Raw genomic sequence first — 26,140 nt, 5'->3', positions numbered from 1 at the left:
ACAGAGTGAGATTCCATCCCAAAAGAAGAAAAAAAGGAAATGTTGTCAGAGCAGATATTCTTTTCTTTTTTTAAAAAAAAAAAAAAGGGATGAGGGAGGAAATTGAAAAATCATACCACTCAGTAGCTAGATTAAACATTACTTCTCACACTGACTCACCACACTTGTGTCTCCCTCCCAGATTTTCTGGATCCATCAAAGAGGAAGAAGCTATTTTCCTGTCTTTCCAGGAAAAGGGTCTTTTCCCTACACTTAGTCCTTAAATAGATACTAGGCTTTTTGTGTACGTTGTTGTCTATTCCCAAATTTTATAATACTTTCAATATTCTGGAATTGTACTTAGAGAAAGAGATGATTCTAAATGCTGTAGTATAAAAGTACGTCATCCACTCTGAAATCTTCCTGAAAGATCTCCACTGCAATGTGCAGGCGTCATCGTGCCCCATCTGTGCCTGTGCCTGCTCCCCAGGAAACAGATTTTACACATCTGCCTACATGTCTCCTAGAATATGGCAAGCTCCATGAGAGCAAGGACTATTTTTTAACTTTGTGTCCGACACTTGGTTACCTAAGCGTTTAACAGATTGAGGCGGGGACATTGAAGGCACAGACATTGATTGGATTTACCATTAGGGGACAAGTCACCATGTGACACTCGGTTACTATTCAATTTGATTCTTAAATGGCCGTGTCATGAAACTCAAAGAGGGCAATCTGTAGCTAAAGGTTGCTGGATGTGGCAAATAAAAATACAGAACACTTGGTAACGTTTGAATTAAGTTTGACTTTCAGGTAAATGATAGTATGCCCCAAACATTACATGGAACATGCCATTTTTTCCTACTGTATAATGCTTTGAATATGCTGACATTTTATATAGAGAGATGGTTATAAATTTTTTAGTATAAAAGTATCATTCCATCTTTGAAATCTTCTAAATCACTTCTACCACATAAGCATAGGAGTCATCTTTGTGGGGCCAGGCTCAGTGGCTCACATCTGTAATCCCAGCACTTCAGGAGGCCCAGGCAGTGGATCACCTGAGGTCAGGAGTTCGAGAGCAGCCTGGCCAACATAGCGAAACCCTGTCTCTACTAAAAATACAAAAAAAAAAAAAAAAAAAAAAAATGCCAGGTGTTGTGTTGTACGCCTGTAATCCCAGCTAGTTGGGAGGCTGAGACAGGAGAAATTGCTTGAACCTGGTGAGCAGAGGTTGCAGTGAGCCAAGATTGCACCACTGCACTCCAGCCTGGGCAAACAGAGTGAGACTCCATCTCAAAAAAAAAAAAAAAAGCCGGGGGGGAGGCGGGCACAGTGGCTCACGCCTGTAATCCTAGCACTTTGGGAAGCCGAGGTGGGTGGACCATCTGAGGTCAGGAGTTCGAGATCAGCCTGGACAACATGGCGAAACCTCATCTCTAAAAAAAAATACAGAAATTAGCCGGGCGTGGTGTCACATGCCTGTAATCCCAGGTACCAGGGAAGCTGAGGAAGAAGAATCACTTGAATCCAGGAGGTGGAGGTTGCAGTGAGCCAAGATCACGCCACTGCACTCCAGCCTATGTGACAGGAGCGAGACTCCATCTTAAAAAAAAAAAAAAAAAGACATCTTTGTGCTGCATCTTTAATATCAGACTAACAGTTTTTTTACTATATGTTCCAAAGACACACTTATACTGAAATTGTATTTTTTTAATCTGAAATGCACTTTTAACTAGATGTCCTGTATTTTATGTCAACTCTAGTGTACTAGTCTGTCTGTGTTGCCATGAAGAAGTACCTGAGGCTGGATAATTTATTTTTAAAAAAAGTTTACGTGGGCTCACAGTTCTGCAGGCTGTACAGGCTGTATGGTGCCAGCATCTGCTGGTGAGGCCTCAGGAAGCTTCCAATCATGGTGGAAGAAAAAAAAGGAGCAGCATATCACATGTTGAGAGAGGGAGCAAAAGTGGGGGGCGGGGGGAGCCAGGCTCTAAACAACCAGCTTTTCTGTAAACCACCAGAGCAAGAACTCATTAGCAAGAGGATGGCGCTAAACGACTCATGTGGGATCCACCCCCACAACCCGAATACCTCCCACCAGGCCCTACTTCCAACATTGGGAATTACATTTCAACATGAGAATTGGAGGGGACAAACATCCCCAAATCTTATGTCCTTCTCACTGCAAAATACAATTATCCCCTCCTAGTAGTCCCCCAAAGTTTTAATTCTTTATCCACTCAATCAAAAATCCAGTCTCATTTGAGACTCAAGACAAGTTTCTTCTACCTAAGATCCTGTAAGATAAAAGAAGTCATTTACTCCCAGGATACAATGGGAATATGGGCATTGGACAGACGCTTCCATTCCAAAAGGGAGAAATCAGCCAAAAGATAGGTGCAATATGCCCCACACAGGTCCAAAACCCAGCAGGGCAAACATGAAAGCTTATCATCTTTGACTCCATGTCCCACATCCTGGGCTCCCAAGGCCTTGGGCAACTCCGCCCTTGCAGATTTGCAGGGTGCAGACTTCACGGCTGCTCTCATGGGTTGTTCATGGAAATTCAAAGCCTGTGGCTTTTCCAGGCTCAGGGTGCAAGCTGCCAGTGGAGCTCCCATTCTGGGGTCTGGAGGGTGGTGGCCCTCTTACAGCTCCACTAGGCAGTGGCCTGGTGGGGACTCTGTAAGAGCACCAACTTTACACTTCCTCTCAGCACTGCCCTCACAGAGTCTCTCTGTAAGGGATTCATGTCTGTGGCAGGCTTCTGCCTGGGCACCCCAGCTTTCCCATACATACATCCTCTGAAATCTAGGTGAAAATCATCAAGGCTCCTTCACTCTTGCATTCTCTGCACCTGTAGGCTCAACACCACATGGAAGCCACCAAGGCTTACGGCAGCTTGCACTCTCTAGAGTGGTGACCAGAGAAACTGGGTCCCCTTGAGCAAGGGGTGGAGCTGGAGCAACAAGGACACAAGGAGCAGTCTCCCAGGGTGATGCAGGGCAGTGGCATCCCGGGCTTGGCCCACAAAACCATTCTTTCCTCCTAAGCCTCCGAACCTGTGATGGGATGTCTTCAATGACTTTTTCCCATTATCCTGGATATTAGCACTTGGCTCCCTTTTAGTCATGCCAATCACTCTGACAAATAGTTGCTCACAGCCCACTTGAATTTCTTTCCTGAAAATGTTCTTTCCTTCTCTACTGTATCTCCAGGCTGCAAATTTTCCACATTTTTATGTTCTGCTTCCCTTTTAAATGTAAGTTATAACTTTAAGTCATTCCTTTACTCTCACATCTGATTATACAGGTCGAAGCAGCTACACTACTTCTTGAACGTTTACTGCTTAGAAATTTCTTACACCAGATACCCTGGGTCATCACTCTTAAGTTCAACCTTCCACAAATTCCCAGGGTGTATACACAGAATTCTTTGTTAAGACATAACAAGGGTGACCTCCTTTGCTCCAGTTTTCAATAGTTTCTTATTTCCATCTGAGACCTCCTCAGCCTGGCCTTCACTGTCCATATTTCTATCAGCATTTTGGTCACAATTATTTAAACAGTCCCTAGGAAGTTCAGAACTTTCTCTTGTCTTCCTGTCTTCTGGGCCCTCCAAACTCTTACAGCCTCTGCCCATTACCCAGTTCTAACGCCACCCCCACTGAGAGATAAGCAGAGAAAGGTGGTACTATACAGACAGGGGAAAGTCACGCCAATTATTCTGAGGTGATGCAGCTACATAATGGGGCAGGAAGCAGCAGATCTGGAACCCGGGAATTCACTGGGCACATCATCTTGGTGCTTTCATGCCAAGTGATGATTATGAATAGACCATTACAGTGACAGATACTGACAAGGGCAGAGAAATGGGGAACCAGACCACTCAGGGACAAAGGTCTGTGTTATCCCACCGGGCAGAAACCTCAGGTCAAAAGTGCTGGCTGAGAATGAGGAAAATTAAATGGGTGTGAGAGAAGGGAGAAGATAATTGTTTATTGTGGATTTGCAGCCATGTGCAGGAGCAGAGACTGTAGCTTTTTCACAGGTCTTTCTATCATAAGGGTTTTTTTTATTCTTTTTTAATTGCGTCCAACTGTCATCTGGAAAAATCAGTTGCAACATAGAATGAATTAACATGACACACAGTGGCTCTGAGTGGTGCAGGAGTGAACAGATGCTCTTGGTACCCCCTCATATCTCCTTGATATTTAACATTTCTGAGCACAAGGGAGCTTCTAAATCCAGCACCTGTTGACTCTTTGCCTGGGGGCTTTTGCTGGCTTCCCAAACCCATTTTACCCAAGGATTGATGAAAGTTGGTATTTAGCAGAAAGTCTAGGGATGCTGCTAAACATCCTACAATGCACAGGACAACCTCCAATAACAACAAATAAATTTAGGATCAACTTGTCAATTTCTGCAAAAAAAAAAAAAAAAGAAAGAAAGAAAAGGCAACTGGGGCTTGATAGGGATTGCATTGAATCTATAGATTAATTTGGCAAATATTGCCAGACTATTTTAAGTCTTCCTATCCATGAACACGGAATATCTTTCTATTTATTTAGGTCTTCTGTGATTTCTTTCAATTTTGTTTTTAATTTTAATGTAGACACCTTGCACTTCTTTGGTTAAATTTATCCTTGAGTATCTTATTCTTTTTGATACTATTATAAATGGAATTGTTAATTTCATTTTCAGGTTGATCATTGCTAGTGTGTAGAAACAAACATTTTAAGTGTATTTATTTTGAAACCTGAAACTTTATTAAACTTACTTCTTAGCTCTAATAGTTTGGGGTGTGTGTGTGTGTGTGTGTGTGTGTAAGATTTTCTATATATAAGATTATATTAACTGTAAATAGAGATCATTTTACTTTTTTTTTTTTTTTTTTGCTGGAGACGGGGTTTCGCTCTTGTTACCCAGGCTGGAGTGCAATGGCGCGATCTCGGCTCACCGCAACCTCCGCCTCCTGCGTTCAGGCAATTCTCCTGCCTCAGCCTCCTGAGTAGCTGGGATTACAGGCACGTGCCACCATGCCCAGCTAATTTTTTGTATTTTTAGTAGAGACGGGGTTTCACCGTGTTGACCAGGATGGTCTCGATCTCTTGACCTCGTGATCCACCCGCCTCGGCCTCCCAAAGTGCTGGGATTACAGGCTTGAGCCACCGTGCCCGGCCCAAGAGATCATTTTACTTCTTCCTTTCCAATCTGAATGCCTTTTATTTGTTTTTCTAGCCTAATTGCTCCAGTTAGAACTTCCAGTACAATGTTAAATAGAAGTGAATAAAATGGGCCAGGCGCGGTGGCTCAAGCCTGTAATCCCAGCACTTTGGGAGGCCGAGGCGGGTGGATCACGAGGTCAAGAGATCGAGACCATCCTGGTCAGCACGGTGAAACCCCGTCTCTACTAAAAATACAAAAAATTAACTGGGCATGGTGGCGTGTGCCTGTAATCCCAGCGACTCAGGAGGCTGAGGCAGGAGAATTGCCTGAACCTAGGAGGCGGAGCTTGTGGTGAGCCGAGATCGCACCATTGCACTCCAGCCTGGGTAACAAGAGCGAAACTCCGTCCCAAAAAAAAAAAAAAAAAAGAAGTGAATAAAATGTCTTATTCCTGATCTTGGGGAGAAATCTTGCAGCCTTTCATTATTAACTGTGGTGTTAGCTGTGGGGATTTTTTTACATGCTCTTTCTCAGATTAAGGAAGTTCTCTGCTATTTCTAGTTTGCTTGGTAGTTTTGTTTGTTGAAATTAATTTGCAACTAGCAGAATGAGCCTGGCTAGAGTGAAGGTTCTTTTGAGTTCAGCGTCCCTGGTCTAACACAATGAACCAATTTGGCAATTACTTTTTTTTCATCCAACTGTGATGAATCTCTGATTGTACCGTACACAGTTAACATCTTTGGCTGCATATGACTGACACAGATTATATTAAGCTGGTCTCTGTTTTATGTCCCATTACCTGGTGTCAGAACCCAGGGCTCATGTCCAGCCCATACTGCGGCCACAAAGCCAACTCAGGAGCCCTCAGGGGCTGAAGACCCACTCACCTCATCCCATCTTCCTTGCCGGTTGTCAGATCCCAGGGTTCAGCTCCAACCATGCTGCAGTCCGAGGGGAGTGGATAGATAGACAAAAAGAACACTTAGGGGGCCGTAGGCAGCTGAAAGATGATTTTGTTTGGCAGCAGCTCTTTTAGCAGCTTACTCTCACCCTGTCCACACTGTCTCGGGGGATTGAGCCAGCAGCTCCCCACCACAGCTCTGCAGCCAGTTCTCCCTTATCTTCAGGGTTAGCAGCTTAACTCTCTCTCTCTGGGCACGAGCAAGCCAAGCTGTGTTCTGGTTCCTTCCTTTCCATCTGCAAGATGAACAGCTTTGGCTCTCTTCTTTCTCTGGGCACCAGTGTACCCACCATGTTAAGCCATGTTGACCTGAGCTGAGCCCCAAGAGCCCCTGTACAACATTAGCAGGACAAATATACCTTTTACAGACGATAGTGCCTCAGAGCCAAGTATGAACTTACACAAACAGATTATATAGCAAGTGGAGGTGTGAGCCTGTGTTCCCAAACTCGCTGAGTTATGCAGACTTGGATATTCCCCTTGACTTAGTCCTTGACCAAAGCACATTCATGTACCTTACACCGGGAAATAATAGTGCTACTGTGCCCCAAGAAAATCCTAAACACAAACACACAATAGGTTTATTCCAATGATTCCAGCATATACTTATATTAATTTTTTAAGATTACTATTGGCCAGGTGCAATAGTAATCTTTGCTCACACCTGTAATCCCAGCACTTTGGGAGGCGGAGGTGGGTGGATCATCTGAGGTCAGGAGTTCAAGACTAGCTTGGCTAACATGGAAAAACCCTGTTTCTACTAAAAATACAAAAGTTAGCCAGGCACGGTGGTGTGCACCTGTAATTCCAGCTACTCAGGAGGCTAAGGAAGAAGAATTGCTTGAACCCAGGAGGCAGTGAGCCGAGATCACACCATTGCACTCCAGCTTGGGCAACAAAAGTGAAACTCTGTCTCAAAAAAAAAAAAAAGAGGGATTACCATCAATATGAAAGCAAATTTTAAAATTTCTGGGAGGAGCTGGTATACCCTTCAATAAATTTGCAGTTTGAAAAACTAAGTTGGAACATTTCTTTAATAGTGCACCTCAATCCTTTCCAAAGCGCTCTTTGTGAATCCTAAAGTACTGTTGCCCTCAGAAAATACTTACTCCAACTATGTTTATACAGGTGGCTTCTTAAAGTTCCGTTTGTGATGATCTCATCTTGAGCAAATGAGGAAAGGAAGCTAGATGTGAAGAATCTTGTGTCCCCATGACCTCACCCAGAAATGGTTTGGTAGTTAATTTTACTAAGCAAGATAGAGCAGTTGAGCAAATACTTAGACAGCACATCCTCTTGCTGGAATTCACTCAGGGTGGTGGGTAAAATATTAAGGGAAATGTTAGGGAAGTTATAAAATTATAGTCTCAAACCTTTTGGAAGGCTGAAAGGTTTTTATTAACTTACGGAACAGGCTGAAGGCAGCCAGTTCTTACATGAGAACATGAAGTCATAGGGCGAAGATTAAAGACAATAGAAGCTTCCCCAGTTAAGTCTGTTTACCGCACATTCCTTTGTCCGTACTCTAATTTGTTTACTCATGTAAACTTTGTGCTGGATGGTCCTCTCAGTAGGAGATTGAAGGGGAATTACCTGTTAATGCTGTTTAGTCTACGTCCCAGAACCAAGGCCTTTTATCAATTGTAAAACCACTCTTTTAGCCATGTTAATTATCCAGAAGCATGTTGACTTAGAACCTCTGTTATTAAATCTATACTGAACAAACGCGAGGACAAACAGGGAGTGGTGGTCAGTTAGCTGCAGTCGCCCTCTGAAAGCAGTTGATGACCATCCCCAGCCCACTCGATTCACTCATTCTGGTGTGCATGAGTGCATTTATTCATCCGTTGCTGAGGCAGGGTCAACTTCACATGGCAGAGTTGGAGAGAGCTCACTTAACTCGCCACTTCTCTGAATGTAGAAAGTAGCACAGCACACTGACTTCAACATGCTGAATGAATGTTCTGCTAAACTTTAGAGGTAGAAGGTTTTCCTAGATACCTTCTAGATAGGTAGAAGGAGTGGAAGAGACGGGACAGACCTCCACAGGTGGTGATCAACATCTCATCCTTTACCACTACCACCTTTTCCTTTTCATGAGGAGGACTTTGTAGTAAGTGAGTCATTGAAAAGGAGCTCCACATCTTTAGTAACAGCCTTGGAGGGCATGGGAAGAAGTAGGCCTTGCTGCAGAGCTGAGATGAACCTGCAAGGAGACAGCCCTGGCCCCAGGGAATGATCACTGCACTGTGCAGCCTGTTGGCTGAGATGACTCATTAAGCTGTGGTTCCCCTCCTTACTCTCACTTGAACAAGCAGCTGAAGACAGCACAGAACAGTTAGAGCTATGATCAAAAAAGATGACTAATACTTCAGTGTCTCCTGCTCTACCTGCCCCCAGGGAGAGGCCAGACCATTCAGGATACCAGCTGGAGTTTATACCTAGGGTGGAGTGTAGAGACAGTGTTTGATGTCACTACTTCCTTTTTTTTTTTTTGAGATGGAGTTTTGCTCTTGTCACCCAGGTTGGTGTGCAATGGTACAATCTCGGCTCACTGCAACCTCTGCCTCCCAGGTTCACACAATTCTCCTGTGTCAGGCTCCCAGGTAGCTGGGATTACAGGCACCTGCCATCAGGCCTGACTAATTTTTCTATTTTTCGTAGAGATGGGGTTTCACCATGTTGGTCAGGCTGGTCTCGAACTCCTGACCTCAGGGGATCCACCCGCCTCGGCCTCCCAAAATGTTGGGATTACAGGTGTGAGCCACTGCACCTGGCCACTACTTCCTTCTTGGTCCACTATATCCAATGAATAGCCTATTGTAAATGGCCTATGCATTTTCCTCTTTCTACAGAGCACTGTGTAAAATGTTTAGTTCAATTAACTCACGTGGGAAGGACTGAGCTAGAATGCTTTCCTTTCATCTTAATTCAACTAGTTAACTCAGGGGCCATATTAAGTGATGCTTAACCCCTTTTAGAAGATGCAAGAGAGTGAATATAATTTTCCCCAAAATGATAGGTAAATTAGTCTGTTAGGTACACTGTAAAATTCTCTCCCAAATTTCTCCTCTACAAATCATGAAACAGTATCTTCATACATTTTACTCAAACGGTAAAACAGTATCTTCATACATCTTATTCATCTTAGGCACAACTTTTGTTTTACTGAAAATTACTTGCAACTCACTGAAAATCTGTTCAGAGTTATGTTAAGACTTTTTGCAATATTTATAACCTTTTTGACTGCATGCATGACAGTAGGAACATGGAATGGCTTTCTAATAGAGGAAGAACATGTGTCAGGCCCTTAATTTCACCATCTGGTATTTCTTCCTCCCAGTCACACATCTGTAGCTCAGACACTCTTCGGAGGGATCAACTGAGACGAACTGCTCTCCATCTTGTCTAAGCATGGCTGAGAAAGCATGGTGGAGTTGGAGAGAGTTCACTTAACTTGCCACCTCTCTGAATGTAAAAAGTAGCCCAGCACACTGGCTTTGATATGTTCGATGAATGTTCTTTTGCCAAACTGTTAGGGGTAGTTTTGCTAAACGGTTAGGGGCAGAAGGTATTCTTAGATACCTCCTAGGTAGGTAGAAGGAGTAGAAAAGTTACTGGCAGCAAATCCGTATGAGCCTGCAGCAACCTCAGTTCTTGCCTCTTCAGAAGAAAGAATTTGACTGAGGGTCATAAGGCAGAAAGAGAGACTGAGGCAAGTTTCAGAGCAGGAGTGGAAGTTTATTTTAAAAGACTTTAAAACAGGAAAGAAAGCACACTTGGAAGAGACCCAAGTGGACGACTTGAAGGACAAGCTCAGTGTTTAACCTTGAACTAAACCTAGGGCTTCATAGGCTGACCCACCTCTGGCATCTTCCATCCCTTTCTCCTCATCCTTCCCTTGTGGTGGGCTGCCCACATGGGCAGTGCCCTCCTTATGCTTGAGAGGTGAGCATATGTAGTGTGTTTAGGAAGTTGTATGTGTTGTATGTAAATTTTCCATGCCGCAAAAGAAGTAGCACTCGAATACAAATTCTTTCAGCAAGGCAATTTTCTTCTACAGAAGGGTGCATCTCACAGATGGAGCAATGGCGAGCACACACCTGGACAAGGGAGGGGAAAGAGTTCTTATTCCTGATGCAGGTAGCCCCTGCTGCTGTGTCGCTCCCCTATTGGCTAGGGTTTGCACAGTCTAAGCTAATTCCGATGCTCTATTTTAAAGAGAGCAGGGGTACAAGCCAGAGTGGCAGGGTGGGTAGTTTGGCCAGAAGGATGGTTATGGAACAGGTCAGAGCAGGTGACCAGGGGTGACTCATACCAAAGCAGGTGACGAGGGGTGACTCAGGTTGAAGCAGGTGACCAGGGGAACAGATGTGAACTACTGATTAGAACTGGCAAGAAAGTTGTTTACTGAAACTAGAGGCAAGGAGGCACAGAGAACCAGGAAGTTAAATTTTAAAATGGAGAGTTAAAGAATAAGAGAGTTGAACATACTGACATACTGATACTTTGAAGAGAAACTTGGAATTCACCATATCTAACAAAGGCATGCCCATCTGAAGCTTTCTTCATTTTCCAGTGGAGTGCCCCCAAGAGGTCATACTCCACCATTTTGTCTCTTAAAGTTCATGCCCAGGCTCACTCACCCAATTCCTGGAGATTTTATTAGAAGCTGACAACCAATCTCAAGAGTTTTTATCTACTTGGGGAGTTGCTCCTCCCTGGCAGCTGCATTCAATTAACACTTTAGTGTGACGGCTGTGAACCATCAGGAGATTGTTTCTTCCTGGTGCCAAATTTGCTGCTGCCAAATTATCATTTTTAGAGAGGCAAACTGCACACACATCACCGGATGATTGCCTGACATTCCTGGTGGGGCTGACGGAGAGCTCTCTCCTGCCCGACTCATGCCTGTCTAACTACCTGTAACAACACTGCTATTCAATATGATTCCACAGGCTGCTCAAGTGGCATGGCCTGACCTCTACCTGCCTCTCACACCTTCACCTCTTGCCTTTTCCTCCTTACCTACTACACTTGAGCCATATTGGCCTCTTTTTTGTTTATTGAAACTCCGACCTCAAGGCCTTTGCAGACACCTCTCCCTCGGTGGTGGCCCCACAGCCCCTCCCCCTCCATTCTCACCTGGCAGTCTCCTTCTTTGAAGCCCCAGCTTTCGTGGCATCTTCCCAAAGAGAACTTCCTGTTAATCCTTGATCCCACTCCTAGACCATTTTCCTCACAGTCCTTACCACAATTTGTCATTTCCTAAACTTGATTGATTACTAGTTTATTTACTGTTTCCGCCACTAGAATCTAGTCTCAAAGAGACAGAGATCAAGTATGCTTTATCCACCAATATGTACCCAGATCCAAGCATGGTTCCTGGAACATGGGAGCGCTCAATTCACATCTGTTAACAAAGAATAAGTAAAATAAATGACAGCCAAAAAAGTTTCTATATTTTCTGCAGAATCACGGCTAAGGTTGTCATCTATCATATTACCCAATGTTCCAGCAAAGATTAATAAAATGAAACTCTTTTTTTTTTCTCAGACAGAGTCTTGCTCTGTTGCCAGGCTGGAGCGCAGTGGCGCAGTCTTGGCTCACTGCAACCTCTGCCTCCCGGGTTCAAGTGATCCTTCCACCTCAGCCTCCCAAATAGCTGGGACTACAGGCGCATGCCACCACACCTGGCTAATTTTGTATTTTTAGTAGAGATGGGGTGTCACCATGTTGGCCAGGATGGTCTTGATCTCTTGACCTCGTGATCTGCCCGCCTCAGCCTCCCAAAGTGCTGGGATTACAGGCGTGAGCCACCGCACACAGCAATAAAATAAAACTCTTTATGAAAAAGTTTGTATTTCCAGAGTGCCAAATTGAAGGCAAACTAACAAGTTCAGCAAAGTTACTATCAACACACAAAAATGAGTTGCATTTCTTTATACTAACAATGAACAATTTCAAAAGGAAAATTTTAAAGCAATCCCATTTATAATAGCATCAAAAAGGATAAAATAGATAGAAATAAGCTTAACCAAGGAGATGAAAAACTTGTTGCTGAAAAGTGTAAGACACTAATGAAAGAAATTACAGAAGCGTAAAGAAGACACAAATAAATGGAAAGATATTCCATATTCATGCGTTGGAAGACAAAATATTGGTAAAATGTCCATATTACCCAAAGGAACCTACGGATTTAATGCAATCCTATTAAATTCCTAGTGACATTTTTTGCAGGAATAGAAAACTATCCTAAAATTCATGTGGAATTTGAAGGGGCCCTAAATAGCCAAAACAATCTTGAAAAAGAACAAAGTTGGAGGCCTCACATTTCCTCATTTTAAAATATATTATAAAGCTGTAGTAATCAAAAAGGTGTATCACTGACATAATAATAGTTATACAGTTCAATGGTACAAATTAGAGAGCCCAAAAGAAACTTTCACCTATATGGTCAAATGATCTTTGACAAGGTTGCTAAGACCACACAATGGGTAAAGAACACCGTATTCAACAAATGGTATTGGGAAAACTGGGTATCCACATGCAAAAAATGAATTGGATTCTTATCTTATAATATATGAAATAATTAAGCTCAAAATGTATTAACTAAAACTATAAAACTCTCAGAAGAAAATTGGGATGTTGTAAAAATGTATATTTGGTCTTCAACCTGTTTCCTAATATACAATTCCTAAAATCTTTAAAATCTCCAAGGTGATGTCTTTTTGTACACTAATGAGTCTACTGGTGGTTGGCAGCCTCTGCATAGCTTCAGGGAGGGGTCTGGTCACTGGAAAGACCAAGGCATGATTAGAGGGTTGGGTTTTTCAGCCCACCCCTCAACCTTGAAGGAGGGGAGAGGTGCTGAAGGTTAAGTTGATCACCAGTGGCTAATGATATAATCAATCATGCCCACACAATGAAACTTCCATAAAAACCCAAAAGGTGGGCCAGACGCAGTGGCTCGTGCCTGTAATCCCAGCACTCTGGAAGGCTGAGGTGGGCGGATCACGAGGTCAGGAGTTCGAGACCAGCCTGGCCAATATGATGAAACCCCGTCTCTACTAAAAATACAAAAAAAATTAACTGGGCGTGGAGGCGGGTGCCTGTAGTCTAAGCTACTCAGGAGGCTGAGGCAGGAGACTTGCTTGAATCTGGGAGGTGGAGGTTGCAGTGAGCTGAGTTCATGCCACTGCACTCCAGCCTGGGTGACAGAGCGAGACTCCATCTCAAAACAAAAACAAAAACACAAAAGGCTTAGGTTTGGAGAGCTTCCTGATAGCTGTACATGCAGAGGCTGCTGGGGAGGGCATAGAATCTCTGCAGTCCTTCTCACATACCTTGCCCTATGAGATACAGATCTCTTCATCTGTATCCTTTGTAATAGCCTTCATAATAAACCTGTAAACATAAGGTAGTGTTTCTTCAAGCTCTGTTAGGCAATCTAGCAAATCAGTTGAACACAAGCAGGGGGCCATGGGATCCTCAATTTATAGTCGTTCAGTCAGCACAGGTAAAACCTGAGGCTTGTGACTAGCATCGGAAGTAAGGGAATGAGCCCTCAACCTGTGGGATTGAAGCAGCATGGTTTGTCTGGGGTAACACCAGAGGTTCGTTGCCACACATCAAGGAAATCAAGGATGGGGACACACAAGGAGTGGGTTTAAGAACAGAAGTTTAACAGGTGAAAGAAAGAAGAGAGAGCTTCCCCATGCAGAGGAAGGGGGTCCCAAATGGATTTCCAGGTTTGCGGAGAAATGAGATTGCTTTTGTAGATGAGCTTGAGGAAGTGGTGTCTGGTTTACATAGGGCACCAAGGATTGGTTGGACCAGATGTGAAATTTACATAGCACATGAAGAGCCTGGCCATCCCACCTTCATCTTTTATTACGCAAATGGTATCTCTACCTGGCCAACGCTGTGTTGCCTGCTTTTTTACTGCACACGTAGCAACAAAGAAAAGGGAAAAGGGCACCTCCATGTTGAATATACCTGGCTTCCAGGTATCCCCTTCCTATTGGCACAGCTGCCAGCATTTGCCCATGCAAGCTTCCAGTTTGCTTACCTATGTTTGCAGCTTGATTTTTCAGGCTGTTTTTGTTAGAAAAGAAATGATTTGGGACTGTTTGTTATTAAAAGGAAAACCTTACTGAAGACTCTCTTATCCTCACTGACTACCTAGATAATTTCTTTTTAGGTCCTGTATCAGGATCTGATGCTCTCTCCAGGTAGACAGTGTCATAATTCAATAAAAGGATACCCAACCAGTGTCTACTGCAGAACTGATTGCTCTTTTGTTTTTTTATTTGTTTGTTTATTTTTGAGACAGAGTCTCACTTTTATCACCCAGGCTAGAGTGCAATGATGCAGCACTCTCAACGCAACCTCTGCCTCCCAGGTTCAAGCAATTCTTCTGCCTCAGCCTCCCAAGTAGTTGGAATTACAGGCATGTGCCACCACACCTGGATAATTTTGGATTTTTAGTAGAGACGGGGTTTCTCTATGTTGGTCAGGCTGGTCTCAAACTCCTGACCTTATAGGATCTGCCCACCTTGGCCTCCCAAAGTGCTGGGATTATAGCCATCAGTCACTGCACCTGATCATTTTCTTTCTTTTTTTTTTTTTTTTTTTCACCTGGGTGCGGGTGGGCTAAGGCCAAAAAGGGCATTAGCCCATTTTCTTGTTAATGGGGAAAAATCATTACACATTTGGTCACAGAAGTGTTCTGTGTTGGTGGTTGTGGCATGAGAGCAGAGGAACAGTTTGAGCTTTTTCCCCTCAAAAACATAGGAGAAATCTTCATGATATTGGACTTGGCAATGATTTGTTGGCTATGACACCAAAAGCACAGACAACAAAAACAAAAATAGACAAATGTGACTACCTCAAACTTAAAAACTTCTGCACATTAAAGGAAATAATCAACGGAAAAGGCAACCTTTGGAATTGGAAAAAGTATTTGCAAAATATTTGCTTTGATAGATTAGCAGATAAAATGTGGTGTTCACATGCTATGAAATATTATTCAGCCTTTAAAAAGAAGGAAATGCTGTCATGTGCTACAACATAGGTGAAGCTTGAGGACATTATGCTATGTGAAATAAGCCAGCAACAAAAAGATAAATACTGGGACAAGCACAGTGTCTCACACCTGTCATCCCAGCACTTTGGGAGTCCGAGGCAGGCAGATCCCCTGAGGTCAGCAGTTCAAGAACAGCCTGGCCAACAAGGTGAAACCCCATCTCTACTAAAAAATACAAAAATTAGCTGGGTGTGGTGATGTGCGCCTATAAACCCAGCTACTCAGGAGGCTGAGTCAAGAGAATCGCTTGAACCCAGGAGGCGGAGGTTGCAGTGAGCCGAGATCACGACACTCCAGCTTGGGCAACAAGAGTGAAACTCCATCTCAAAAAAAAAAAAAGAAAAGTAAAGAAAAGTAAAAGATAAATACCATGTGATTCTACTTATATGAAGTAGCTAAAGCAATCAAATTTATAGAAGCAGAAATTAGACTGCTGATTGCCAGGGGCTCAAGGAAGGAAAAATGGAGAGTTGTTCAATGGCTATAAGGTTTCCGTTTTGCAAGATGAAAAGGTCCTGAAAATAGTAACACTACTGAACTGTACCTGTAATATGGTTAAGACAGCAATTTCTTTTTAAGGGGCAGGATTTCACTCTATTGCCCAGACTGGCCTCAAACTTCTAGGCTCCAGCGATCCTTCCACCTCAGCATCTGGAGTAGCTGGAACTGCAGGTGTGTACCACCACACCCAGCTTTTAAAAGGTCACTGTTTTATTTATTGATTTTTAATTAGGGCAGACTTAACAGTAAGTGATTCATCCTTGGTTTCTGATACGATTGTTTCCTCCTTTCTCTAAAGGAAGTCTGCTCTCTGCCATTATTTTATCTGCCCAGAATACAAGTAGAGCAATGTCTTATTATAAGCTATAAAAATTCTTTTTCAAAGTGAGTGTGCAGACTGGGCCTGGTGGCTCATGCCTGTAATGCCAGCAATTTGGGAGGCTGAGGTGGGCGAATCACTTGAGCCCAGGAGTTCAAGACCAGCCTGGCCAATATAGTGAAACTCCATCTCTACTAAAAATACAAAAATCAGCAAGACGCGGTGGCACATGCCTGTAACCCCAGCTACGAGGCTGAGGCAGGAGAATCACTTGAACCCGGGAGGAGAAGGATGCAGGGAGTCAAGATCGCACCACTGCACTCTCCAGCCTGAGCCACAGAGTGAGACTCTGTTGTGAGTGTGCAGTTAATCACGTAGGCTTGTGCTGATGTCAATGTAAGGGAAGTACTTCCTCATTGCTCTACATCAGTGATGGGATGTGAATGCCAAGGTTTAGACTGAGAAGTAGGGCAGGGAGATTGGAGGGAGGCCAACTTTAAACATTTCATGGCTTAATTTCTGCTTACTTACCCCCAAAAGAATTTTGTAAATCAATTTACTTCTTCGTGTTTTGACATCTAAAATATTTCCTGACATGTTTAGATAGTTGTAAAGGATATATTTTACAGTAAGTGGTAAATATTAACATTTTAAAATAAACTTGCTTTATCACTCTTATAAATGCATCCAATGGAATCTAATATCAAAGCAATTTCGTACCTATCATTGTCTACTTTGAAATTACAGAAACTCGGCTGGACACGGTGGCTCACTCCTGTAATCTCAGCACTTTGGGAGGCCGGGGGGGAGGATTGCTTGATTCCAAGAGTTCAAGACCATCCTGGGCAACACAGTGAGACAACCTTATCTCTAAAAAAAAAAAAAAAATGAACAGAATTAGTAAGGTGTGGTGGCACACCAGTGATCCCAGCTATTCGGAGGCTGAGGTGGGAGGATCTCTTGAGCCCTGGAGGTGGAGGCTACAGTGAGCCAAGATTGTGCCACTGCACTCCAGCCTGGGCGACAGAATGAGACCGTCTCAGAAAAACTTTAAAAAAATTTTTTTAAAAAGAAACTCCTATTTATTGGTTCTGAAACTTTATATCATTTCCTTTTCACCTTGAATTCATATTCTTATTCCCACAAAAGTTTATCTTCATGAGATAGATTTATTAGTCATCTATTGTATATCTTTGCAACAAAAATGTATATAAATTGATTTTTTTTTCTTTTTTTTTTAAGCCACCAAGATTTGCAGATATATTTCTTTTTTTAATGACCATAGTCTCTAAATGTTAAAAAGAAAAAAAGCTGGCCAGGCACAGTGGCTCATACCTGTAATCCCAGCATTTTGGGAGGGTGAGGCAGGTGGATCATGAGGCCAGGAGTTCAAGACCAGCCTGGCCAACATGGTGAAATCCTGTGCCCGGCTAATTTTTGTATTTTGTAAAAATACAAAAATTAGCCGGGCACAGGATTTCTACAAAATACAAAAATTAGCCGGGCACAATGGCAGGAGCCTGTTATCCCAGCTACTTGGGAGGCTGAATCAGGAGAATCGCTTGAACCCAGGCGACAGAGGTTGCAGTGAGCCAAGATTGAGCCACTGCACTGCAACGTGGGCGACAGAGTAAGAGTCAGTCTCAAAAGAAAAAAAAAAGGAAAAAGCTTATCTGGATTATTATTGCAATTATTAGTATGCAATTGATCAAAACAAATATTTCATAACTTTTGATAAATAATTTTTCAACATAAAAAGCTCAGTTTCACTGGAAATGAATCTTTTTATTTACTTATTTATTTTAAAACACACCTCTGTTGCACAGGCTGGAGTGCAGTGGTGCAATCTCAGCTCACTGCAACCTCCCCTCCCAGGTTCAAAGTGATTCTCCTGCCTCAGCCTCTCAACTAGCTGGGACTATAGATGCACACCATCATGCCCGGCTAATCTTTTAGATTTTTAGTAGGGGCAAGAATTTACCATATTGGCCAGGCTGGTCTAGAACTCCTGGCCTCAAATGATCCACCCGCCTCGGCCTCCCAAAGTACTGGGATTACAGGCATGAGCCACCACACCCAGCCTGGAAATGCATCTCTTAACAAACTAGATGGAGCTTCTTCTCTCTTCTTTGGATGACTGTAGCTGTCTGCAGATGAACGTGTCTTCTTGCCACATGGAGACAGGACCTAGTGCCTCCACTGCTCCTGTTGTCCATGTTTTGGGGTGAGGCTTTGCGATGGGCCTGGAAGGAATCCCAAAGTGTCACTTCAACTGGAGTCTTTGGATTCTGATTTATAGGTCAAAAGCTATTTAGTTAATGTTTATCAAATATTATCTCTAGTTGTTGAGCATGATGTGAAAGGAAAATTTAAAAGTTGCAACTCCAATTCGCTCTGCCCAAAGAAAAAAATTAAGCTGAAAGCTGAGTCAGGCAAGAAGCTGCCTTTCCGGGCCAGGCGTGGTGGCTCACACCTGCAATCCCAGCACTTTGGGAGGCCTAGGTGGGCAGATCACAAGGTCAGGAGATCGAGACCATCTTGAGCAACATGGTGAAACCCCATCTCTACTAAAAATACAAAAATTAGCTGGGCGTGGTGGCATGTACCTGTAATCCCAGCTACTCAGGAGGCTGAGGCAGGAAAATCTACTTGAACAGAGGTTGCAGTGAGCCGAGATTGTGCCACTGCACTCCAGCCTGGCGACAGAGCGAGACTCCATCACAAAAAAGGAAAAAAAAATTTGCCTTTCCCTTTGTTCCTAAGCAGAGAGCGACAGGTAAAAGGTTAAATATCCCTCCAGCTACGCTATGTTCACCTTATCTTCTGTAAAGTGCCGATTTTCTGAACATCCAATCTTGTCACCACTATCTCTTTGGAAAATGAAGTACTGGGGATTGTACCCAGAGTTGACTGAACCAGTAGAGAGAAAAGCAAAAGGCAGGAGGCGCCAGTGTGCTGAGCAGACCCCTTGGGGAGTAGCAAGCAGACTCTGCTGCCAGGTGAGCAGTTGCTTAGAAACTGGGAGAATTTACCTGAAATGATTACTTATGAAGTTCAAGTATATACTCCCCCTGAGCAAGAAGAGTTTATCTGATTTCATTAAAATCATAACTGCATGGAAAACAGTGCGTGAGTTTGTTTTTCTTTTTAAAGAGATAAGTTGGTAAAATAAAGCATTTGTATTGTGTGTATGTGCTTTCCTCTGAAATTAAACTGGGGTTGTACCCAAAAGCTTCCTTCTATAAGCATCTTTGTACCAGCTTCCTGTAACTCACGTCTTTATGACAGTGATAATCAAGAATAAATACATGAGCCAAAGCTGGGTCTTCCTATCCTAGTTCTGTTGCTGTTTGTCATTTCAGGGAAAGGAAGTTGAAAGAAGGAAGACCGAGTTTGTCCTACAAACTGTGCGCGTGTATTGCATGCCCTGCAGAGCGCACATCTACCCATTGCCACGTTCAAGGATCTTTGACTTGGACAAAGTAGAAATTTAGAATGTATACTGCTTTGGGGACTTTCCTTCCATTGTAAACAATGATTATGGAGAAGCATGCATTTCTCTGATTCTTTGTTGGCCTGTTGGCCTCTTGACCCACTTCCTCAAATGTATAATGGTTGTCATATTAAATGTTCCCCTTGACTAAGCAAAGCATGGAGTGTCTAGTTACACTTCCTCTTCAATGGGGAAATGCTTATTTTTTCTATTTGTAGAGCTTAAAAGCAAACAGTTGCCCTATGAAAAAAATTACTTAGTTCACCCTCCCACAGTGTGGAAATGGATAATTCAGAATTATTATCAAGCATTTCTTTTGGAGGTGGTATAAAGTTCAGATTTGCAATTAGGCACAAAATAATGTTTTGAAGGGGTAGGGACTCCAGGGCACAGTATAACCCAATTCGAAGCCCACCTCTGCCACCTACTGGCTGTGTGACTTTGGCCAAATAACTTTATGTCTCTGCACTTAAAACCCCAAGAAGTGCTTGGTGAGTATTATAATTAGAGTAATAGAGATAAAATTGGCATGCTCATGGTCACACCAGTGTCATGGGGACATTGTAAGGAGAAATGATGATAAGCATGCAGCTTCTAGCACAGTTCATGGTTGAAGTGCTATCTGGAGGATTCTAGGGTCATGGGCTTCATACACTTTTTTTTTTTTTCCAGAGAAATAGGGTCTTGCTATGTTGCCCAGATTGGTCTTGAACTCCTGGGCTCAAGTGATCCTCCTGTCTCAGCTTCCCAAAGTGCTGGAATTACAGGCATGAGCCACTGCATTCAGCCAAGACTCACTTTTTTCACACACACACAAAAAGTCTTCCATTATAAAATGAGAGGTACTGATGTTGGTTTGAAACCAAATCAGACGGTCCCACTCTTCAGTCTTTCCCATCACTGTAAGTGACCGCTCCTTTCTTCCAGTTGCTAAGGTCAAAAACCTTGTGCCACCTCTGACTCCTGCCTCTCTCCTGCCCCACGTTCTATCTGTCGGGAAATCTCACCCGTGCTACCAGAATACCTCCCATCTGACCACTTTTGCCACCTCCACTGTTACTGCCCTGGTCCAAGCCACCATTCAGAAAAATGAGGACACATCTAAAAAACACCTTCACAGAAACATCTAGAATAAGGTCTGCCCAAATGCCTGGGTACCGTAACTTAGTCAAATGGACACATAACATTAACTATCACATGATGTTCAGTAAATGATCAAATAGTTGATCTGTTAAAATAGGAGTTCAAATTGCTTGGTTTAAGCTAGTGTCATTGAAAGAAAAAAACGGAGGTCCCCGGGCTGGGCGCCACCACCAGTTCATCTACCCTTTCCCCCAGCCACTTCCTTTCAACCTGGTTCACTGTCCATGGCTTCTGTTCCTGCCACAGCTCTCTCCCCTTCTTCCCTCCCCAGCAGATCCTGGAGACCGCCTGCCATGGCTTTACTCACTGTGGCCGCCCAGCTCTTGGGAACCAAGAATACATCTTGTCTTGTTCTTGCTGCTCAGCACACCAGTGCTTCCTCCACGAATTTGAAAGACACGGCGGCTGACCTGATTCCTAAGGAGCAGGCCAGAATCAAGCCCTTCAGGCAGCAACATGGCAAGACGGCGCTAGACCCAATCACTGTGGGCACGACACATGGTGGCGTCAGAGGCGCACAGGGAGCAGTCTGTGAAACATCAATTCTTGATCCTGATGACAGCATCCGTTTCCGAGGCTTTAGCATCCCTGACGGCCAAAAAGTGCCACCCAAGGCTAAGGGTGGGGAAGGACCCCTGCCCAAGGGCTAATTTTGGCTGCTGGTAACTGGACAGATTCTAACAGAGGAACAGGTATCTGGACTCTCAAAACAGGGGGCAAAGCGGGCGGCTCTGCCTTCCCATGTGGTCACCATGCTGAACAACTTTCCCACCAATCTACACCCACATCTCAGCTCAGTGCAGCCGGTACAGCCTTAACAGTGAAAGTAACTTTGCCTGAGCATATGCAGAGGTATCAGCCAAACCAAGTACTGGGAGTTGGTTTATGAAGACTCTATGGATCTAATGGCAAAGCTACTGTGTGTTGCAGCGAAGATCTACCGACATCTCTACAGAGAAGGCGGCAGTATTGTGGCCATTGACTCTAAGCTGGACTGGCCCCACAAATTCACCAACGTGTTGGTCTATACTGATGGGCTATCCTAACGTGAGTTCACTGAGCTCATGCACCTCTACCTCACCATCCACAGTGACCATGAGGGTGGCAATGTAAATGCCCATACCAGCCACTTGGTGGGCAGTGCCCTTTCAGACCCTTACCTGTCCTTTGCAGCAGCTGTGAACAGGCTGGCAGGGCCTCTCCAGGGACTGGCAAATCAGGAAGTGCTTGTCTGGCTAACACAGCTACAGAAGGAAGTTGGTGAAGATGTGTCAGATGAGAAATTACGAGACCACATCTGGAACACACTCAACCCGGGATGGGTTTTTCCAGGCTATGGCCATGCAGTGCTAAGGAAACTGATCCACGATATACCCGTCAGTGACCGTTTGCTCTGAAACACCTGTCTAACGATCCCATGTTTAAGTTGGTTGCTCAGCTGTACAAGATTATGCTCAATGTCCTCTTAGAGCAGGGTAAGGCCAAGAATCCTTGGCCCAATGTAGATGGTCACAGTGGAATGCTGCTCCAGTACTGTGGCATGACGGAGATGACCTACTACACGGTCCTGTTTGGGGTGTCACGAGCATTGGGTGTATTGGCACAGCTCATCTGAGGCTGAGCCATTGGCTTCCCTCTAAAAAGACCCATGTCCATGAGCACAGAAGGTCTGATGAAGTTGGTATACTCTAAGTCAGGGTAAAACTGGAGACTGAGGGAAAATGACTACCAGAAAGTGAGGAAGCCTAAATAAAAAGTATAATTTTGGGGCCGGGCGCGGTGGCCCACACCGGTAATCCCAACACTTTGAGAGGCTGTGGTGGGCGGATCACCTGAGGTTGGGAGTTTGAGAGCAGCACGGGAGTAAACCCCATCTCTATATAAAATTAGCCAGGCATGGCGGTGCATGCCTGTAATCCCAGCTACTTGGGAGGCTGAAGCAGGAGAATCGCTTGAACCCAGGAGGCGGAGATTGGGGTAAGCCAAGATCACACCATTGTACTTCAGCCTGGGCAACAAGAGTAAAACTCCGTCTCAAAAAAAAGTATAAGTTTGTTTCAGGGGGTTTTAAAGACAAGAATAAGTTATATCTGAGGCACCGATAGTATGTTTGAGGTTAAAATATAAATTAAGACTTAAAAGATGAAAAATGATCCTTTCTTCCCTCATCAGCTCCCTTCCCCTGCCTGGTCTGAGATGCCCATCATAGGGGTGGTCCTGGAGGATGACCAGGACTAATGCAGGTGGTATGAGTTAGGTTTGCCCCCCACCCGACTATCTCTAGAGCGAGAATCTGGTTCCTCTTTCCATGGGTCAAAGCCGGTTACAGAGAATCTGCAATCACTTTGGAGCTTCTGCTTCTTCTCTGCCAAGCCCTCGGCAAGCCAGCAAACCAGGACTCTGCCCCTTCTGCTTCCGTAGAAATCATGTCGGATTGTCAGCTGTACCAAGCCCCTTGACCCTCTCCCATGCACACAAACACCTCCTAACAAGACCTATGGCTTAGCTGGACATGCTTTGGCAATTTTTCTTTATGCTACCAAGTGACCATAAAGGCATGGCATTTGTCGTGACTGGCACTCAATATTTGATTTCTTTTTTAAAAACTATCCAATGAAAATTAGGTCTGGGAGCGTTCTGTTTCCCATCACTTTCATACTCACCTCCTCCCAGACTTTCTACACCTGTTGCACCTCAAGCTGAGGATGTTCTGGACCTCCCCCTCTGGGTCCCCACCAGATACCTCTCAACGCACCTGTGATCCCAGTCATCAGGTTTTCTCAGTGCTTAATGTGAACTCGGTTTTTTCTTCCACACAACAAAGCCACTACCCTCTGACCTCCCCAACCCCCAGACCCCCATCTTTTAATATGCTGTAGGGCATAGAACAGGGACTCAGGAATGCTCAGCATGATATGTTCAGAGTCTGGTCACTGGGTATTAGCACTTCTTTTTGAACAGTTGATTCAAGATTGGACATGATCTTCTCTAATTATCCTGTACTGGGGCTGCGGGCACTAAAAATAGAAAACCTCCCTTCTCATCCCTTGCCTCAAGAAAATGTCTCCTGATTTATCAACATCCTTTTCCTCCCCCTTCCCTGAGAGCGCACGGTGCACTGTTTGTTTTAGAAGCCCCATTTGCACAGGTTTTCAGCAGCTCAGAATCCTTTTATTGCCTTTTTTTTTTTTTTTTTTCTTTTTTTTTTTTTTTTTTTTTTTTTTTTTTGAGATGAGTTTCGCTCTTGTCTCCCAGGCTGGAGTGCAATGGCGTGATCTCGGCTCACTGCAAACTCCGCCTCCCAGATTTAAGTGATTCCTGCCTCAGCCTCCCAAGTAGCTGGGATTACAGGCATGCGACACCACACCCGGCTAATTTTGTGTTTTTAGTGGAGATGGGGTTTCTCCATGTTGGTCACGCTGGTCTCAAACTCCCTGCCTCAGGTGATCCGTCTGCCTCGATCTCCCAAAGCACTGGGATCACGGCGTGAGCCAACTCGCCTGGGTGACGCTCTATTGCCTTTTCTTTGAGAAAGGTTTGAGCGACACTCCTGCTGTGCCCCCATCTTCCCTTCAAACTCCTGCCCGTGTTTGAGTGGATCCCAAGTCCCAGAACCACACTGTTGAGTTGGACACACGGTAAACCCCTGGGTAACTGTCGAGTCCTGATGCAGACTTCAGGTTGTTCTGTATAAAAAGCAAAATAAATGTTTTAATTAACAGAAAAAGAAAAAAAAAAACCACCATTAAAAAAAATACATTCAGGCTGGGCGTGGTGGCTTACACCTGTAATCCCAGCACTTTGGGAGGCTGAAGGGGGCGGATCACCTGAAGTCAGGAGTTCGAAACCAGCCTGGCCAACATGGTGAAACCCTATCTCTGCTAAAAATACAAAAATTAGTCGGGCATGCTGGCACGTAGCTATAATCCCAGCTACTCAGGAGGCTGAGGCAGGAGAATCGCTTGAGCCTGGGAGGCGCTGCAGTGAGCCAAGATCATGCCAGACTGGGAGATAGGGCAAGACTCCATCTAAAAAAAAAAAGTTTAAATTGCAGGGTTTTTTAAATAGACATATTTTTTCTCTAATGCTAATTGTATTTAAGGTGTTTTTGAAGAGTTAAATGAACATTTTTCTAAACTAGATTGTGGTAGTATTTATACAACTCTGAGAGGTTAGTGAGAGTTATTGATGCATACGCTTAAGATAGAGGAGTTTGTGGCATATAAATTATACCTAAATAAAGCTATTTTTTAAAATTGGGCAATAAATGAGGTCTTAATTATATAAAAACATTTTATTGCAGGAAGAACATTTAAACAGAAAATTCCAGAGCTGAGACAAAACTACACTTGATAGCATTTGATTATAAGCAGGATAAAATCAGGGGACACTTGAAAAATAGTATTACAGACAAAATCCTGAGTAGACACAGGAAAACAATCTTTTAAAAGTAATCTTTTGCCAGACACGGTGGCTCACACCTGTAATCCCAACACTTTGGGAGGCCAAAGTGGGTGGATCACCTGACGTCAGGAGTTTGAGAACAGCCTGGCCAACATGGTGAAACCCCATCTCTCCCCAAATTACAAAAATTAGCTGGCCCTGGTGGTAGGTGCCTGTAATCCCAGCTACTCGAGAGGCTGAGGCAGGTGAATGGCTTGAAGCCAGGAGGCGGAGGTTGCAGTGAACCCAGATCACACCACTACACTCCAGCCTGGGTGACAGAGCGAGACTCTGTCTCAAATAATAATAATGATAATTAATAATAATCTTTTTTAAAGGTAATAAGTTTTTTAATATAAATTTAAGTGACACTGAAAATATCAACCGCTTTTGGAAGGAAAGGGCTAAAATGCACCCTTTGGATTTAGCCACAAAGAAGCCGCTGGTGCTGTGACAGTGGCATCTCCCTTCATGCTCAGCGTCAGCCGGGCATCAGCGCTGGGCTTCCGGAGGCACGTGAAGGAGGGAGCTTCCTTCCCACCTTGTCTTCCTCCAGTCCCCTCTCTGCTCACCTCTGGGTCCCTCATTTTCTCCCAGCAAACACATTGTGATCAACCTGCCCTTTTCTTTATTTACTCTCCTTCTTTCTTTTCTTTTTTTTTTGAGACGAAGTTTCACTCTGTTGCCAGGCTGGAATGGAGTGGCACAATCTCAGCTCACTGCAACCTCCACCTCCCGGGTTCAAGCGATTCTCCTGCCTCAGCCCACTGACTCTAGGAGCATGCTACCACACCTGGCTAATTTTTGTATTTTTAGTAAAGACGGGGTTTCACCATGTTGGCCAGGATGGTCTTGATCTCTTGACCTCATGATCTGCCCGCCTCGGCCTCCCAAAGTGCTGGGATTACAGGCATGAGCCACCGCACCTGGACAACTCCCCTTCTTTTTACCTAGTACAGCCACCTTCTCTGCCTTCTCCACCTTGGCCAGTTTTTCTGGGATTTTTTTTTCCATTCTCTTAAAAATTTCTCATCCCCATGGC

General features: G+C 44.0%; 1 long non-coding RNA gene and 1 pseudogene across 1 annotated transcript; one reads left to right on the top strand and one right to left on the bottom strand.

The window, feature by feature from the left end:
• Positions 1-551: 551 nt before the first annotated feature.
• On the bottom strand, positions 552-11,058 carry LOC116550868. The gene is made up of 3 exons (XR_004268609.1): positions 11,047-11,058; positions 10,792-10,795; positions 552-677 (listed from the first exon to the last, which is right to left on the bottom strand). It is a non-coding gene; the product is annotated as an uncharacterized LOC116550868 (long non-coding RNA).
• A 9,234-nt stretch (positions 11,059-20,292) lies between these two features.
• Positions 20,293-22,424, top strand: LOC116550867 (annotated as a pseudogene).
• The last annotated feature ends 3,716 nt before the right edge of the window (positions 22,425-26,140 follow it).

Source organism: Sapajus apella, unplaced genomic scaffold (assembly GCF_009761245.1).
Source record: "Sapajus apella isolate SASKATOON/1434 unplaced genomic scaffold, GSC_monkey_1.0 scaffold8, whole genome shotgun sequence".
NCBI lineage: Eukaryota > Metazoa > Chordata > Mammalia > Primates > Cebidae > Sapajus > Sapajus apella.
Note: the sequence above shows the minus strand (reverse complement) of the source record. Positions and strands in the feature narration are given on the sequence as shown.